Here is a 16754-nt window from a genome sequence, read left to right on the forward strand (position 1 = left end):
AAAGTCGTGCTTCAGCTTAAAGCAGGCTTCCGTGTCATGACCTTTACCCTGGTGGTATTGGCATTATGCGTTGGGATTCCATAAACGGGTTTTCTTGACCTCGGACGGGTCCGGAGTGGGCCCAATTGGCTGTAGTTTTCCTTGGTCCATGAGTCTTTTTAGGGCACTGGCGTAGGTTGTTCCCAAGTTTGTGAATAACCTTTGGGGACGTTCAGTTTTCTTTGTGGCTGGTTCGAGGAGGTTGACCTCATCGATTTTGTTTGTCTGACCATATGGATGAGATCCAGTTGACGTAGATCCTTGATAGCCTCTACCGGTGGTTTTGGCTAGGACACCGTTGCGAAGGTCGTCTTCAATGCAGGTTCCGAGGCTAAGCTTAAGAAAAATATAAAATACTGATATTTGAGTGTTACTGAATATGGACAGCATGAATGAATGATCAATTGCATGATTGATGGTGCTTTTCAGGGTGGGACCTCCACTTTAGATGGACTTTGTTTTCTAATGTTTATCCTTTGGTGGATATGAGTACCTGACGGCTCGGGTTAAATTAGTAACGGTAGTATAGCGTTACGGCTTTGTCCGGTAAAATTAGCTGAAAACTTAAAAACTAACTAAAACCTTTAAAAAAAATAATCCCTCCATTATAAATCTCTCAGATAATTTTGTGTGTATCGAAGTCGTGACAACGGTATTTCGTGAGGAGGGCATATGGGACTGACTTGGTGTTTTTATCATTTATTAGGCAGGAAAAACATTACAATAACACCAGAATAACAACACAATAACATGCGGTAAAAAAAGAGAAAAAAAAATCAAAGTAGTAAAAAAAATCAAAGTGACACCAGAATAACATAACAATAACAGCAGAATCACAGTAGAATAACAGCACAATAACACGTGCTAAAAAAAAAAAAAAAAATCAAAGTCGTAAAAAAAATGAAAGTGACACCGGAATAACATCACAATAACACCAGAATAACAGCACAATAACATGCGGTAAAAAAAGAGTAAAAAAAATCAAAGTAGTAAAAAATCAAAGTGACATCGGAATAACATCGCAATAACACCAGAATAACAGCACAATAACAAGCGGTAAAAAAAAATAGTAAAAAAATCAAAGTAGTAAAAAAAATCAAAGTAGTAAAAAAAAAGTGACACCGGAATAACATCACAATAACAGCAGAATAACAGTAAAATAACAGCACAATAACACGTGGTAAAAAAAAAAGAAAAAAATCAAAATCGTAAAAAAATTCACAGTAACAGCAGAATAACATCACAATAACAGCGGAATAACAATAACAGCACAATAACATATGGTAAAAAAAAGAGAGAAAAAAATCAAAATCGTAAAAAAAATCAAAGTAACAGCAGAATAACATCACAATAACAGCGGAATAACAATAACAGCACAATAACATGTGGTAAAAAAAAAGAGAGAAAAAAATCAAAGTGGTAAAAAAAATCCAGGTAAAAAAAAGCACAATAATAGCATAATAACACGAGGTAAAAAAAAAAATAAGAGTAAAAAAAATTTCAAGTAAAAAAAATCCGGTACAAAAAGAAAAAGAAAAAAAGGTAACATAATGAGTAAATTAAAGAAAAACATAAGAGAAAACAAAAATCAAAGTGGTAAAAAAAGCATAATAACACGAGGTAAAAAAAAGAGAAAAAAATTAAAGTAAAAAAAAAAGTAACATTAGAAAAAAAGAGAAAATAAGTAAATGACAATGGTTTTATATGACATGTAAGATTTGATCTTGGCCACTCATCTCTAATATAATCTAGTGGTTGAGATTTCCCCAACTCACAACTCACCATCAGAACCAAAATCACCAAATCCAAATATATATATGAGGCGGGATCTCGTGAGTTTGGTTCTTACGGTGAGTTGTGAGTTTGGAAAATCTCAGCCATTAGATTAAATGGATTAGACGGCTGAAATTGAAACTAATATTAACAAAAATGTAACGCACCGTTCATACTTGATTCCTAATAACAAATCCTCAAACGTCTCTCTCTTCTTCGTCAGCAATCTCATTCCTCTTTCCATACTTCACTACAGCAGAAACCTCGTCGAATTTAGGGTTTCATCTCATAATTCAATCCATTCATAGGTAATTTATCTGATTATTTGTACATTTATGATCGTTGATGAGTTTTTGACGATTGCTTGCCTTTTTATTGCATCTTGTAATTGTTTTTTCATTGATTGTTGACTCGAATTTGTCAATTTGCTTAGGCTGTGTTCAAATTTAGGAAATTTATCATGTCAATCATTCGAAATTAATCAATTAGGTTCTACTTCTTTGAATTTGTTGTTTAGCTTTTCCTGAAATTCAGGAAATTTTTTGTTATGCCAATCACTCAATCGTGCGAAATTGTTGCTGCTGCTCGAATGGTGGAGGATGTGGTGATGGTGCTGCTGGTGAACGGAGGTGAATGGTGTCGAAATGGCTGTTGTGATGGCAGAGCTCGAATGGTCACAAGAACGAGCAGATGGAGATCGGGTTTGCTGCGGCTGTTGTTGTATGTCGAATTAGTTGACATGGGGGATTGTTGTTGATGCAGGTGAGCGAGGCAGAGGAGCAGGCGGCTGTCGGTGGTGAGGTCGGGGTAAATGGTGAGCTAGTGAGTGGAGTATGGTGGGTTGTTAGGTGTTGGAGTGGTTGATTGATGCTGCTGGTGTTACAGGTTGACGGAACGGCTGCCGCTGGTTGTTGTTGCGGTCGAATTGGCTTAATATCAATACTAGTGTCGGGTTTATGCGACTCAATTTCAGTATAAGTACTTACCAGCGGACAACTCGTCCTTGTTAAGCGCAATTGGTTGTTTCGAGTGTTATTAAGTACTCCGTAGGTCTTAATTTAGAATGTCCCTTAATGACATTTATTATTATTGTAGAGTCCAGATTTGATTGTATTCATTTCAGACTGTAGCAAATTATTGAATTTGTTTGTAAGAAATTCATAATGCAATAAAACATTATTCTTTTCGGATTACTCTAAACTTTTTTTGCCTTGCCTTGTCTTTCTCTTTTAATGCCTATTTACGATGTTTTTTGGCTATTTATGTTACTCTATGTGAATGATTTCTATAGTTTTGTTTCTAGAGGTAAATAATTACTCCTGTTACATCTAACTGAGGCACTGATCAAGCAAGCTTTGTGTAATGAAATAGGGGAATTTGTGATGTCAACTCCTATTTCTAAGTGACCGAAACTTCTAACAATGTGGTCTCGGTTTAAAATTAAAACTTCTGAATCAAAATTCATTGGTAACTGGTGAGTAAATGACAAGGAATATCGATTGATGTAATTCTCGATACATTTTTGTGAAGCAAAGGTCGATTGATGTAATTCTCAATACATTTTTCATTATGGGTCATTCAGAAATAGTCACTATACATTGGCTTTCTGGTGCCAAAAACAACTTGGATGGCAATAAGGGGTCACTCATTGACCTGTCAACTTTCTTCGTGGAGGGAAAAAGCGTAACCTTGACAGGAATAGCAAGAGGTGCCAGCATGAGTACAACCATTATAACAATGAAAGAGTAACAGACGGATTTCTGCATGGATACTGTACTGTGCAGTACTTTAGGGAGGCTAAGCTTAAGAAAAATATAAAATACTGATATTTGAGTGTTACTAAATATGGACAGCATGAATGAATGATCAACTGCATGATTGATGGTGCTTTTCAGGGTGGGACCTCCACTTTAGATGGACTTTGTTTTCTAATGTTTATCCTTTGGTGGATATGAGTACCTGACGGCTCGGGTTAAATTAGTAACGGTAGTATAGCGTTACGGCTTTGTCCGGTAAAACTAGCTGAAAACTTAAAAACTAACTAAAACCTTTAAAAAAAATTAATCCCTCCATTATAAATCTCTCAGATAATTTTGTGTGTATCGAAGTCGTGACAACGGTATTTCGTGAGGAGGGCATATGGGACTGACTTGGTGTTTTTATCATTTATTAGGCGGGAAAAACATTACAATAACACGAATAACAACACAATAACATGCGGTAAAAAAAAAGAAAAAAAATCAAAGTAGTAAAAAAAATCAAAGTGACACCAGAATAACATAACAATAACAGCAGAATAACAGTAGAATAACAGCACAATAACACGTGCTAAAAAAAAAGAAAAAAAATCAAAGTCGTAAAAAAAATGAAAGTGACACCGGAATAACATCACAATAACACCAGAATAACAGCACAATAACATGCGGTAAAAAAAGAGTAAAAAAATCAAAGTAGTAAAAAATCAAAGTGACATCGGAATAACATCGCAATAACACCGAATAACAAAGATAATAACAAGCGGTAAAAAAATAAAAAAAAAAAAAATCAAAGTAGTAAAAAAATCAAAGTAGTAAAAAAAAAGTGACACCGGAATAACATCACAATAACAAAGAATAAAAGTAGAATAACAAAGACAATAACACGTGGTAAAAAAAAAAAAAAAAAAAAAATCAAAGTCGTAAAAAAATTCACAAGAAGCAATGAGAATAACATCACAATAATGGAATAACAATAACAAAGACAATAACATATGGTAAAAAAAGAGAGAGAAAAATCAAAATCGTAAAAAAGTCAAAGTAACAATGAGAATAACATCACAATAATGAGCGGAATAACAATAACAAAGACAATAACATGTGGTAAAAAAAAGAGAGAAAAAAATCAAAGTCGTAAAAAAAATCCAGGTAAAAAAAAGCACAATAATAGCATAATAACACGAGGTAAAAAAAATAAGAGTAAAAAAAATTTCAAATAAAAAAAAATCCAATACAAAAAGAAAAAGAAAAAAAAGTAACATAATGAGTAAATTAAAGAAAAACATAAGAGAAAACAAAAATCAAAGTGGTAAAAAAAAGCATAATAACACGAGGTAAAAAAAAGAGAAAAAAATTAAAGTAAAAAAAAAAAAAGTAACATTAGAAAAAAAGAGAAAATAAGTAAATGACAATGGTTTTATATGACATGTAAGATTTGATCTTGGCCACTCATCTCTAATATAATCTAGTGGTTGAGATTTCCCCAACTCACAACTCACCATAAGAACCAAAATCACCAAATCCAAATATAAATATATATATATATATATATAGTTGAGTAATATGTGTAAGTAGTGTCATAATATGAATTAGTAACGACGATAACATTTTAGTTGGTGTGCAAGGTGTAACCAGAGTATATTTTTAATGGTAGGGCGTATGTGCGAACTTCGGAGACAAAGTTTATTTTAAGGGGGATAGACTGTAATACCCCGTACTTTTGTAATAAATTATTATTTTAATAAACATTATTAATAGAATTACTAGGTAGTCTATCGTACAATATGTGAATACGTCACTATATTATATTATATACTATAAAGAAAAGGGACCCACCAAATTATTTTAATAGGTGACAACAATTATAATAATATTATTACACTATACCCATCTAATAATCAAAACTCGTACTAAATTATTACTATAATACTAAACCCTACCCTTCCCCTGTTTTCTAAGACACACAAACAAAAACAAAGATAAGAAAAGAGAGGCAGATAGAGAGAGAGAAACACAGAGCGGCGACGACGGAAACAAGGCCGTGTGAGTACCAAGGTTGTTCTCCGCCAGCGTAGTCATCCTCACCATCTCCTTTCCGTCACCTATTTTCTCTAATAAATCAAAGGTATTAAGTATGTTTTAATTTAGCTTCTTTTAATTTGAGGCCTTTGTTACTTATTAATATAAATATAATGAGTTTTAATTCGGGTTTACACACAGGGACGGATCCAGGATTTGACTAAAGGGGTGGCACACTAAAAAAAATTTACGAACAACATTTATACATTAAAATTCTAACATAGTCATAAAGAAAAAATATACCAAGGAACTCTAAACCAAATAGCAACAAACCCAAGTGCATTATTCTAGAGGAAATATCCATTTTCGGCGATATAAGTTGTAGCGGACAAGAACAGTTAAAACTTGAACACAACCATATAATTCACATTAATCTTAGATAATAAAAAAACCACAACAAAATTAATGCAATGAAGAGGCGAAACACCAAACTAATGATTGAAACGATGTGAGTATTATACAAAGCTAGAGGAAATCATTCAAGTCCTTTGAATCATTAACTCAGCCCGATTGTTACCATACCAATCAAACATAGACTAATAGCACAAAGTTAGATGCAAAGGGGTTGTTGTTTGAATCTCTTGGTTTGGTGGGTAGTTGAATAAATCAAAAGAAAAACCAGAAAAATACAGCATCATTAGCTAAATCTTAAAAAAATCACACGACCAAAATCAATACATATAAATTACCTATTAAGTACACCAGTCAAGTCTTAGCCTTCATCAACCATATGCTCGCAAAAATTACAATGGTGAAGATGACGATGTGATTTTTTGTGACTTCCGAGTTCCGACTCCCAAAAGACTAGGAGCTTAATAGGTAATTTATTAATTGACTATCTGCTTACAATAGCTAGCAAAAGACGAGGAGCTAAATATGTACATCATTTTTTACTAAATCATTGAATAAGACCCAAGGGAGGCCCTTTGTGAAAATATCAGCACATTGGTCGCGAGACGGGGCGTGTCGGACACTTATATTGTCGCAATACACAATATAAGCTTCTATAATTACCCAATGTACAGAAATTGAACTCAAACAAGTATCCTACAAATCGAAATTAATTGCTAAGTGAGTGATTGATTTAGGGTTTGAGAAAAATGAGATAATTAACCAATCATCTAATCTAAACTAACTCAAATCTACAATTACACAAATAGATAAATAGATTAACAAGCTAATAAGAACAATTAACAAATTAATTAATCAATCAATCAAATGCTCAAAAATCAAATTTGGGGAAAAAAATTACTTACCCACTACCCAGGCGGCACTACGGCAGGTGGAAGGCCGGAGGTGAGGAGGTGGCCGGCGGTAAGGTGGTTGTATTTTGGATCTTGGTTTTGTTTTATTTGTAGAATGTTTATGTTTCTGTGGTATTCTATCATTCTATGCGCCTTTCCTCTTTTTTTTCAGATTTTCAATTTTTTTTTTTTCGCGCGTGAGGGCACGTGCCCTCACTTCCCCCCCCCAAATCTGCCCCTGTTTACACAGCCCCGTTTCAGACTCGTGTTAGAGCCGTTTTAGGTTGGGATTGGGCAGGAATGAAGGTGGGTTAATGGGTGGTCTTAGGATGATAGTTCAGGCCGTCTTGAGGTGTTTTATACAGTGCTTAGAAGTCGGAAAGTTGGCTGGACAGCAGCAGCATGTCGTGCTCTGTTTTCGTTTTTTCTCGTCCTAAGGAGTGAGTTGAATTACGAGTCTTGTACCTTGTCATAAGATGAGTATAGGACTGATTGGGTAGTAATTGTGAGTATTTTCGAAGTCGTTGCGTCGGGGCACTATAGCCTTCTAGTGTCGTGCGTTCTGGCCGAGGTAGATGAAGTGTGGTTATGATGGGGTAGGTTGCGCTAGGTAAGGTTGTGGGCATTTAGTATGGGTCTTAGGGATATCGGGGTTACGTTATGGGTACTGGCCGGGGGATGTAGTAATGATTTCGTGTCAGTTCGCTACCATCGCCATCTCTTTTCCTGTTCTGGCCGTGAGGAGTCAAGAATAAGGCGTTGTGGCTGGTTATAAGAGGGGTGGTCTGCTGTGTGTTGCATTCGTGTGGGTCGTTGGAGATGGTGATGATGAGGAGGCGTTGCGTGAGGTTTAGCTAAGGCTGGTAGTTAGCATGGGGGTAGGGTGCATATCGTGGTACTGTACGTAGTGTAAGTAGCAGTAGTTGTTACTTGTATAATGTAACCAACCAACCAGTAGTTAACATGTAGTGGTAGTAATTAGAAAATAATAGTAGTTAGTACGTAAAATATACCGTAGTTAGTTAGAGCAGATTAAGATTAATTATTCTTATTTAATAATTGGAATCCATCGTAATTGTTATGTAATTATGTTATGTAGGAGGTGGATTTGTAGAAGAGCGATTTTAATTATTATTGGCTTTTGATTGGAGTATTGCTAAAAGGTAGGGATTATCCTACTCAACTTATATTTATCTGTTTTTGTTAATTGTTCATTTATGTGGTTGTTGTTTATATATTGTGATTGTGATTACGGATGTGGACTTGAGAACATGGAGTTGAGTTGCTTATGAGTAGTGGCGATTGTCGTATTGTGATTGAAGGGACCGAATTGCTAGTCCTTGTGAGTTATTATTTGAAGGGACCGATACACCGCTAGTCCTTAGTTATTATTTGAAGGGACCGATATACCGCTAGTCCTTGGTTATTATTTGAAGGGACCGGTCTGAGTAACCGCTAGTCCTTGGGGCGTCAGTTGATCACTGGCCGCCCCTCAGAGTCTTTTCTCTAGTAGGTTCACTACTAGGGAGATGTGCACATTCGGAGCTGAGGAAGCGTTAAGACGGAGTTTGGGAGGAGTAGAGGTGATTGGAGTATAACATGGATGGTTGACGGTTATGGGTGTTACCATAACATGCGATTATCTTGACTGAGTTGGATTTATTATTATTGTACTAACACGGTTGTCTTTATTTATATTCTATTTATGTTCCATCAGTATTTGTTATGGCATTGTTTAGTTAGTCTCTACTCAACCTCGTGGTTGACCGTGTATTCGTGAACACCTGTGATGAACCGTTTTATGGGGAGCAGATTGATTGACAGGTACTTGAGTTAGCTGACTTGGGAGCTTATGGGATTGCGTAAAGATTTGGCAAGACTACCTAGAAGTCTAGATCACTTAGTTATTTTATTACTCAGTTGTATTTATTTCCGCTGCGAGTTTGTAATTTAATTAGTAAATTGTTTAAATACGTTGTAATAAGAGTGTTGATTAGTAAGTTTTAATAAAGTACTTTGGTTCTGTTTTAATTTGTGTCATTTTAACAAGTATTTCTCAATGTGAAACTTCGGGACGAAGTTTATTTTTAGGGGGTAGATTATGACACACCATGTGTAACACCCCATTTATTCAGGAGCCTTTAGCTAGACATTCCCAAATAAATAGGACTGTTACCATCTCGGTTTCCCGAGGTAATGTATAACAAAGTCCAACTCACCAAGGTACTTTAAATTAAAACTTTAATGATTACATATGTTTTACAATTTTGATCAACTAAGACTTAATATAAAATAATACAACTCGCAGCGGAAATAAAGTGATATAATTGTTCTATGTGATCTAGACTTCAACTATGGTCCAAGTCGAGCTCTCATCCCAATGCTCCCGAGTCAGCTAATCTTTAGTACCTGTCAAATCTGCTTCCCATTATGGTTCACCGCAGGTGTTCACGAATACACAGTCAACCGCGAGGTTGAGTAGGAATAAACTAAACAACAATAATAATCCAACCAAAATAGACATGCTTCGAATTCTCATCACTTCATCCGTACAACTCACTTACATCACTGGCAGTAGCACAACTCCCTTAACACCGTGCTATGCTCAACTGGCAGTAGTACTTGCATACCATGCTCACCTGGCAGTAGTAATTACTTACTATGCACAACTATCTCTGGCAGTAGTAATTACTTACTATGCTCATCTGGCAGTAACGATTACTCGCTATGCACAATTGGCAGTAACACCCTCCGTGTTATGCTCAACTCTTCAACCAAATATAACCACAACAAATACTCAATAACAATCTCGTCATACAGCTCAACCAACAATTTAACATACTCAAATACTTCATTCCAATATTAAATCACACTTATTACCTTAGTCTTATCAACCGTCACAATTAAACATTCATTCACTTAATAATAAAAACCCGAGTTGAGTAGGAAATTCCTACCTGGCAAGCGATTCCAATTAAGAAGCTCAAGAAATCCAAACAATTAAAGAAATCCGAACCCGATTATAATTTCTTCACAAATCGTCACCTATCATAAATATTATACTTTAATTATTAACTATCCAATTACTTATATTAATTTATTCAATTATAATTTAATTATCTTCATTATTTTCCGCTTAAATTATTATTATGTAAAAATCCGTCTTAAAACAACCCAAACTAATTATTATATTAAGTATAAATTAATTAATTGTAGTCCATTGTCTTCTAATTCACGTGAAAACAACAAACACACACACCCCCATAGCACAAGGCAAAACCGTGTTTTGACAGCCTTCCTTTACCCGTTTTTCCCGACACCACTAACCACCACTCACACCACCCAAGCCCGTCATCAACAGCCCGCAACACCATGACCCCCGACAACCTCCAACCACCATCCCAACAGTCCCCTACAGCTTCCAAATTCACGCCCTATTCATGACAACCACAAACATACAAATTACCGAAAACCCGTCACATACAACTCCACGTTTAACTACAACCTACGACCACCACCCGCCTCCGAAAACTCCACCCAACCTGGCCGCCTCTAGGCTGCAACCCACCTCACACATACACACCCTAACCGCCCGCCATACCGCCACCAGCACCACACAAAAAGCCGCCCTAAACAGACCCTCAAAACCCAACACAACTCGAACACGATAAGCACATACACCACCCTGCCACCACCGTGACACCTTGTGGCCATCACCGTGGTCTCCATTGACCCACGGTGGTCCCACCACCAGCCACGACCCCACGCAACAAACCATGACCACCCAGAACCGACACCAACAACCCACGATAACTCCTCCCCTGTTTCGCTTATTCCGGCCAACCACCTGCGCAAACCACCACCATTAACCGCCCCTGACCACCCACGGTGGTCGAATCGACCCCATGACGCAGCCCCACCAAGCCCAGGTCAGACGAGTCAAAGAAAAGGGTTTGTAACCCGTGTCAATTGCTAAACACGACTACCACAAAAACCTCCAGCAAACACCCCACTCCCTCGGTCAACGGTAGTCAACGGTCACTCCGTGGTGGTCCACGGTCAGTGTCAAGGTCACGGCTAGTCTAGAGGTGGTCTAAATTACGTATATTAGTTATAAAATCAATACATTAAATTGTGAGACGTTCTTACCTTTTATCGCTAATTGCTCCTTCCGTCTTAAATCTCCTCTTTCTTTCTTTGTGATTTGCTTTTCAGATTTATCATGTATTTATAGTCTAGGTTTGGGGAGTATATGAGGCCAATTAGGAAACTATTGTCTTTTTCAATTATTATTAGGAATTACCATATTATTATACTTATTATTTTATTATTAAATCCCGCTTTAAATCTCGACTACTCTCATACTAGGCCTAATATAATCAGCCCATATTTATTCACAACACACTTCCCAAAGCTTGGTTACTAGCTAAACCCAATTCCCGACTTGCTTACTTGACTTGCTTACTTATTTAATTATTTAATTACCGTCTTTCTCGCAACTATTATTAGAAATTTCATTAATTAATTATTTAAATTACATAACTTATTCCCATTAATTATTATTAAATTACAGGGTATTACACCATGTTTTCAGTTTATTTTGTGATAAATTTTGATAACTTTGATATGGTTGATAATTAGGGATGTCATTGGGGCGGGGCGGGGGCGGAGGATAGGTACCCCATACCCGTACCCGTCACCAAACTTTAACCCCCATACCCGCCCCACCCCCCATGACGGGTATAAAATTGCCCACCACCACCTGCCTGCCAGGCGAGACTATTAAACCCGTACCCGTCCCATCTACCTCCAATTGGTAGATACCCGCCTGCCACCCGCCTGCCACCCGCTTGTACCCGTTGGGTACCCGCTACACCCACCCAATTATTTTGAGAATTGGAGTCTAAATTCATTCGTTGTACAAAACTATAAATTATTTGTGCAAAAAATTCACTTATCCTGCATATATCATACAAATCCATCAAAAAGTCATACATATCCTGGACTACTGTTTAGTTAAAATTTCATGCTAATGTTTATAGAAGTCCATTAATAATTCAACTCAAAATACAACTTGTCAATGAAAAATTGTCCTTCATTACTTTAACAAAAATCAGCTGCTTCTTAGCACCAAAACAAGAAGCAGCAACGTCTTCAATTAGTCCAAGTCAGTTACCTGAAACGAAAAAAATTGACATTTAACGGAAAAAAAATGGCATATGCAGACAAAATATTACTTAACCAAGTTTAACATAATTGTTTGGTACCTCATCTTCCGTGATGCATTCTTCCTCCTCGAGCTCGTCAACTATTTGATCATATTCCACTTCTTTGAATCCATCGCCACCTTAAAATTGACATTAAGAGATTAGAAGAAATTAAAAGAGCAATATCATGATATAAGAAAGAAGATTAAAAAGTTTGTTGTAATAGAGGAAAATGTCTTGCCTTTAATATTGGTCCAAATCCAGTTTTGAGCACACATTAAAGCCTCTACTGTCGATGGAATAAGGCGACTACAATGTGCACTTAAAACACGCCCACCTGTACTAAATGCGGATTCAGAAGCTGTTGAGCTTATTGTGTTGATGATGACAAACCAAATGTTACTAATGTTTCTCTTAAGTTTTCTTAATAGGATTTACAAAGATTGATGATGATCAAAGTAGAATGAAGCCAAGGATGAAGATCGTCTTGTATTGTTTAAGGGTCCATAGGTTCGAGTTAGAAAAATATTAACTTTGCTATACTGAGGAAACAGTGTCGCCCACTGTTACCTTCCTGGACGGATGAACCATTATTTTCAAAAAGAATACATTTCTCTTTTATTTAATTGTGGCATCTCATCTAACTAATTTAAGTAATTAGATTAGTTAGTAAGATGTAAGTTTTGCCTAAACAAGTTAAGATTCCAAGTTTGTGTTTTTGAAAGCTTTTTAAAGACTTCCCCTATTTGCCCAAGTCACATGTGTGACTCTTGGCAAAGAAGGAAAGAAAACTTTTCTTGCTTGATTTTTTGACTACCCATTTTGGTGCAAGGAAAATGCTTTTGACTGAAAACTTGTGGCTTGCTAAACTTGATTTACTTTATATTAATTTAATATAAAGTAAACTCCACCCTTCTTCCTCTATATAAAGAGATGCTCCTTCTTTGCATAAAACACACTTTCATAGCTTATAAAATCTGAGAAAGAAATTGAAAACCTTTGCAAAACCCTTAATGCTTTCAAGTATTTAAAATCTTTTAAATTGAAAGTTTTTCATATTTCTTACAAGTCTCAAAAATGGTTCATTTGTTTAAGTATGGCTTAGCTTAGTATCTTTCTTCTCTTAGTAGATCGAAAATTGATCTCTCCCGTTCTTAAGTGAACAACTTAGAGATATTTGATCCTATAACTATTTGAGAACTAGATAGAGCTTAAAGAAACGGAGTAGTTTCTTGAGTAGCACAATCAGAGTAGATTGTGGGGATCTCATTGTAATAGAATAATTGTAGTTAGAGTTAATTACATTATCAAATTATTAATGAGAAGTAGATTGGACGTAGGCCTATAGAGTGTAGGCCGAACCAATTCAAAACTGAATGTGTTGAACTTATTTCGTTTATTTATTTCCGCTGCATTTCTTAGTTTGTCGTTTTTATTATCTTCAAGAGTCTACTATCTTTCATCACGTTGGTCATTGTTTTTACGGTTTATACAAAGACAACAAGTTACGATCCGTTATTTGTTGCCTTCATCATAACCAACGACACTTCTTTTAATCTCCATTTAAAAGAGGTTGTGTTAGGTATTTGAGATATCATTTCATTTAACTAACTTAAATCAATTAAGTTAAGTTAAAATTTTTAAAAAGTACCTAATTCACCCCCTCCCCCTCTTAGGTACTGCGGGATCCTAAACTCTTCAATTGGTATCAGAGCCTCGTGCTCTTGATCGAGGTTTATCACCTTAGAGTTTGAATCTTGGAAAATGGATCCCTCAAAACACTCCAAGATCCCGGTCTTTACCGGTGAGAATTTTGGATGGTGGAAGCTCAAAATGGAGCATTACATTAAAAGTATTGATTATCAATGTTGGAAAATCATCGAAAACGGACCTCTTACTATTAAGGAAACCGACATCCTTACGGGTTTTACTAAGGTCAAAGATGAGAAAGATTACAAAGAAAACGATTTTAAATTGGCCGAGAAAAACTCAAAAGCGATGTCGATTCTTCAACGGTGTGTTGGTGAGGCCGAAGTGAGTCGGATTTCTGGATGTCCTACGGCTAAATTAATTTGGGATTCCCTTGTACTTGCCTATGAAGGGACGTCTCAAGTTAGAAAACACCGTATTGACCTTCTCATGCAACAATATGAGATGTTTCACATGTCAAAGGACGAGTCCATAAATAGCTTTTCATCTCGCTTTTCGTGTATTATAAATGAACTAAAAAGCCTAGGAAGAAATTTCGAGTCCGAGGACATCATTCGAAAAATTCTTCGTAGTCTTACCACTAAATGGCAACCTAAGGTTACCGCCATAGAGGAAGCCAAAGATCTATCCACTCTATCTCTTCATGAACTAATGGGATCACTAATGGCTCACGAGTTCAATCTCGATAAGCATTCTAGTGAATCCTCAAGGGGAAAGAGTCTTGCTTTAGCATCCTCTTCAATTGATGATGAGGATGAAGAAGAAGATGAGTTTGCTTTGTTCTCTAGGAACTTAGTTGGAATGGTGAATGGCCATGGTCATAAAAAGTTCAACAATAACTACACGAAAAAACGCTTTCCAAAGAAAAGACCCTCCACCACTATTGGATGCTTTAAATGTGGTGACAAATCACATCAAATTAAAGAATGTCCTAAGTGGGATGAGATTAAGTCCAAAGATAAGCGAGATAAGGCTAAAAAGGACTACAAAAACCGAGTCATGTCCGCCATATGGGGAATGTCCGACTCCGAGGACGATGAAATCATCGAGGAGGAATTAGAGGCTAAAATGTGTATTACAAGTCGTCTCAAGGACAAAGTCTCAAAACCCTCTAAAACCGAGAATCTTAGATGTCTTATGGCTCATCCCGATGATTCTGACTCCGATTCCGACAATGAGGTAAAACTTCTAAAGGCCAAAGCTAGGACTTACTCCAAAGAAAAAGTATGTAAGCTTCTTGACAAACTCTTTGATAAGTGTCGTTCACAAACTGAAAAGTTGGATCTCATGCAAAATGAAATAGAGGAAATTGCTCAAGAAAACTATCACCTTAAAAGTGAACTTAAGGCAATGCAGACAGGCGAGTCTGTTGTTGCCTCTGATGAGGTGAAAAGAGTAAACAAATTGAACAAGGAGTTGTCTAACGAACTAGAGTGTCTTAGGTCGAACCCCAATGATGTTTCTGATCTTGAAAATGTCAATACCACTCTGATTTTACAAATGTCCATGATAACTAAGGAACGTGATGAACTTCTAAATGAACAATCCATATCTAAAGGTGTAATTAATGACTTAGTTGATGAGATAGAAGAACTTAAAACAACAGTGTCTCAGACTGTTGCCTCTGACAATGTCAAGGAAGTGTCAAATGAACTAGTCACTAATTTATCTAAAGAGAATGAGTGTCTCAAAGTCAACTTAGATGCCTACAAAAGGGAGATTAGAATGCTTCATGAAAAACTTGTCAAATTTCAAAACGAATCTCCCGAATGTAGCTCATCTAGATCCAAAATTGTTCATTTAGAAAATTGTATTTCTAGTCTTAAGCTTAATGTTCAAGATAAGATGAAAAATCTCATGGAATTGAATGAAAGATTTGTCAAAATGAGATCCAAGTACGAAGAGTCAAAAGAGAAAATGGGTTACCTTGTGTCTAAACTCAATGACCAAACCCGTGACATCATAGTTGAGAAAAGAATGTCCATTGAAAGTGAAAACAATGATGATCTTAAAAGAGAAAAGGAGAAGATTGTAGATCTCACCACTAGAGTCAATGATTTAACCAAGGAACTTGTTGAGGCTAAGAATGTGTCTAAAAATTGGGAAGGAAGTCAAAAGGTCTTAAATTTCCTCACTAATCAGTCCAAGAGATGTGACAAAACTGCCAGTCTTGGTTTCAAATGGAACAGTCAGTCCGACTGTTGCCTCAGAAAACCGGATCCTACTCAAACCGACTTTAGAAGAAGTAAATATGTTGGTCTTCCCGAGTACATCATTTGCAACTATTGTGGTAAAACTGGTCATGTCTTTAATGCTTGCAAGAAAAGACATAGTGACATTAACAAAAATATTAAGGTTGTAAAACAAGTTTGGATTCGAAAAGATTTGTTGCGAAATGTGAAGGATAAAAAGGGACCCAAATTTATTTGGGTTCCTAAACTCAAAATCTAATCTTGTGTAGGGCTTGGTGAGAGGCGGCCGCAATTGGTACTTGGATAGTGGATGTTCTCGTCACATGACGGGAGATAGAAGCCAATTCCTCTCACTAGAAGCTTATGATGGTGGCAAGGTAACTTTTGGCGACGACAAGAAAGGTGAAATAATAGGCATGGGAAAGGTCGGTAAGTCATCGTTACTTTGTGTCGATAATGTGCGGCTTGTCAAAGGTTTGAAACATAATCTCCTTAGCATTTCTCAACTTTGTGACAAAGGTAATATTGTGGAATTTAGTGCTAATTTGTGTCGAATAATTGATGCCACAACTCATGAAATTATTCTCGAAGGGAGACGTGTCAAAGATGTTTACTTAACCGACTTAAACACGTTATCCGGTCATACCATGTCATGCATGAGTGTAATGAAAAATGATCCTTGGTTGTGGCACAAAAGGTTTGGACATGTTAGTGCTAAAACTCTTAATACTCTTAAAAGACTTGACTTGGTAGAAG

The 16754-nt window shown here is 36.4% G+C and overlaps 1 long non-coding RNA gene across 1 annotated transcript; it reads left to right on the forward strand.

Moving 5' to 3' along the window:
* Nucleotides 1-5540: 5540 nt before the first annotated feature.
* On the forward strand, nucleotides 5541-8882 carry LOC141646130 (uncharacterized). Its single transcript, XR_012545365.1, has 3 exons — nucleotides 5541-5691; nucleotides 7989-8052; nucleotides 8702-8882. It is a non-coding gene; the product is annotated as an uncharacterized LOC141646130 (long non-coding RNA).
* Nucleotides 8883-16754: the final 7872 nt, after the last annotated feature.

This window comes from Silene latifolia, chromosome 3 (genome assembly GCF_048544455.1).
Source record: "Silene latifolia isolate original U9 population chromosome 3, ASM4854445v1, whole genome shotgun sequence".
NCBI classification, from domain to species: Eukaryota; Viridiplantae; Streptophyta; class Magnoliopsida; order Caryophyllales; family Caryophyllaceae; genus Silene; species Silene latifolia.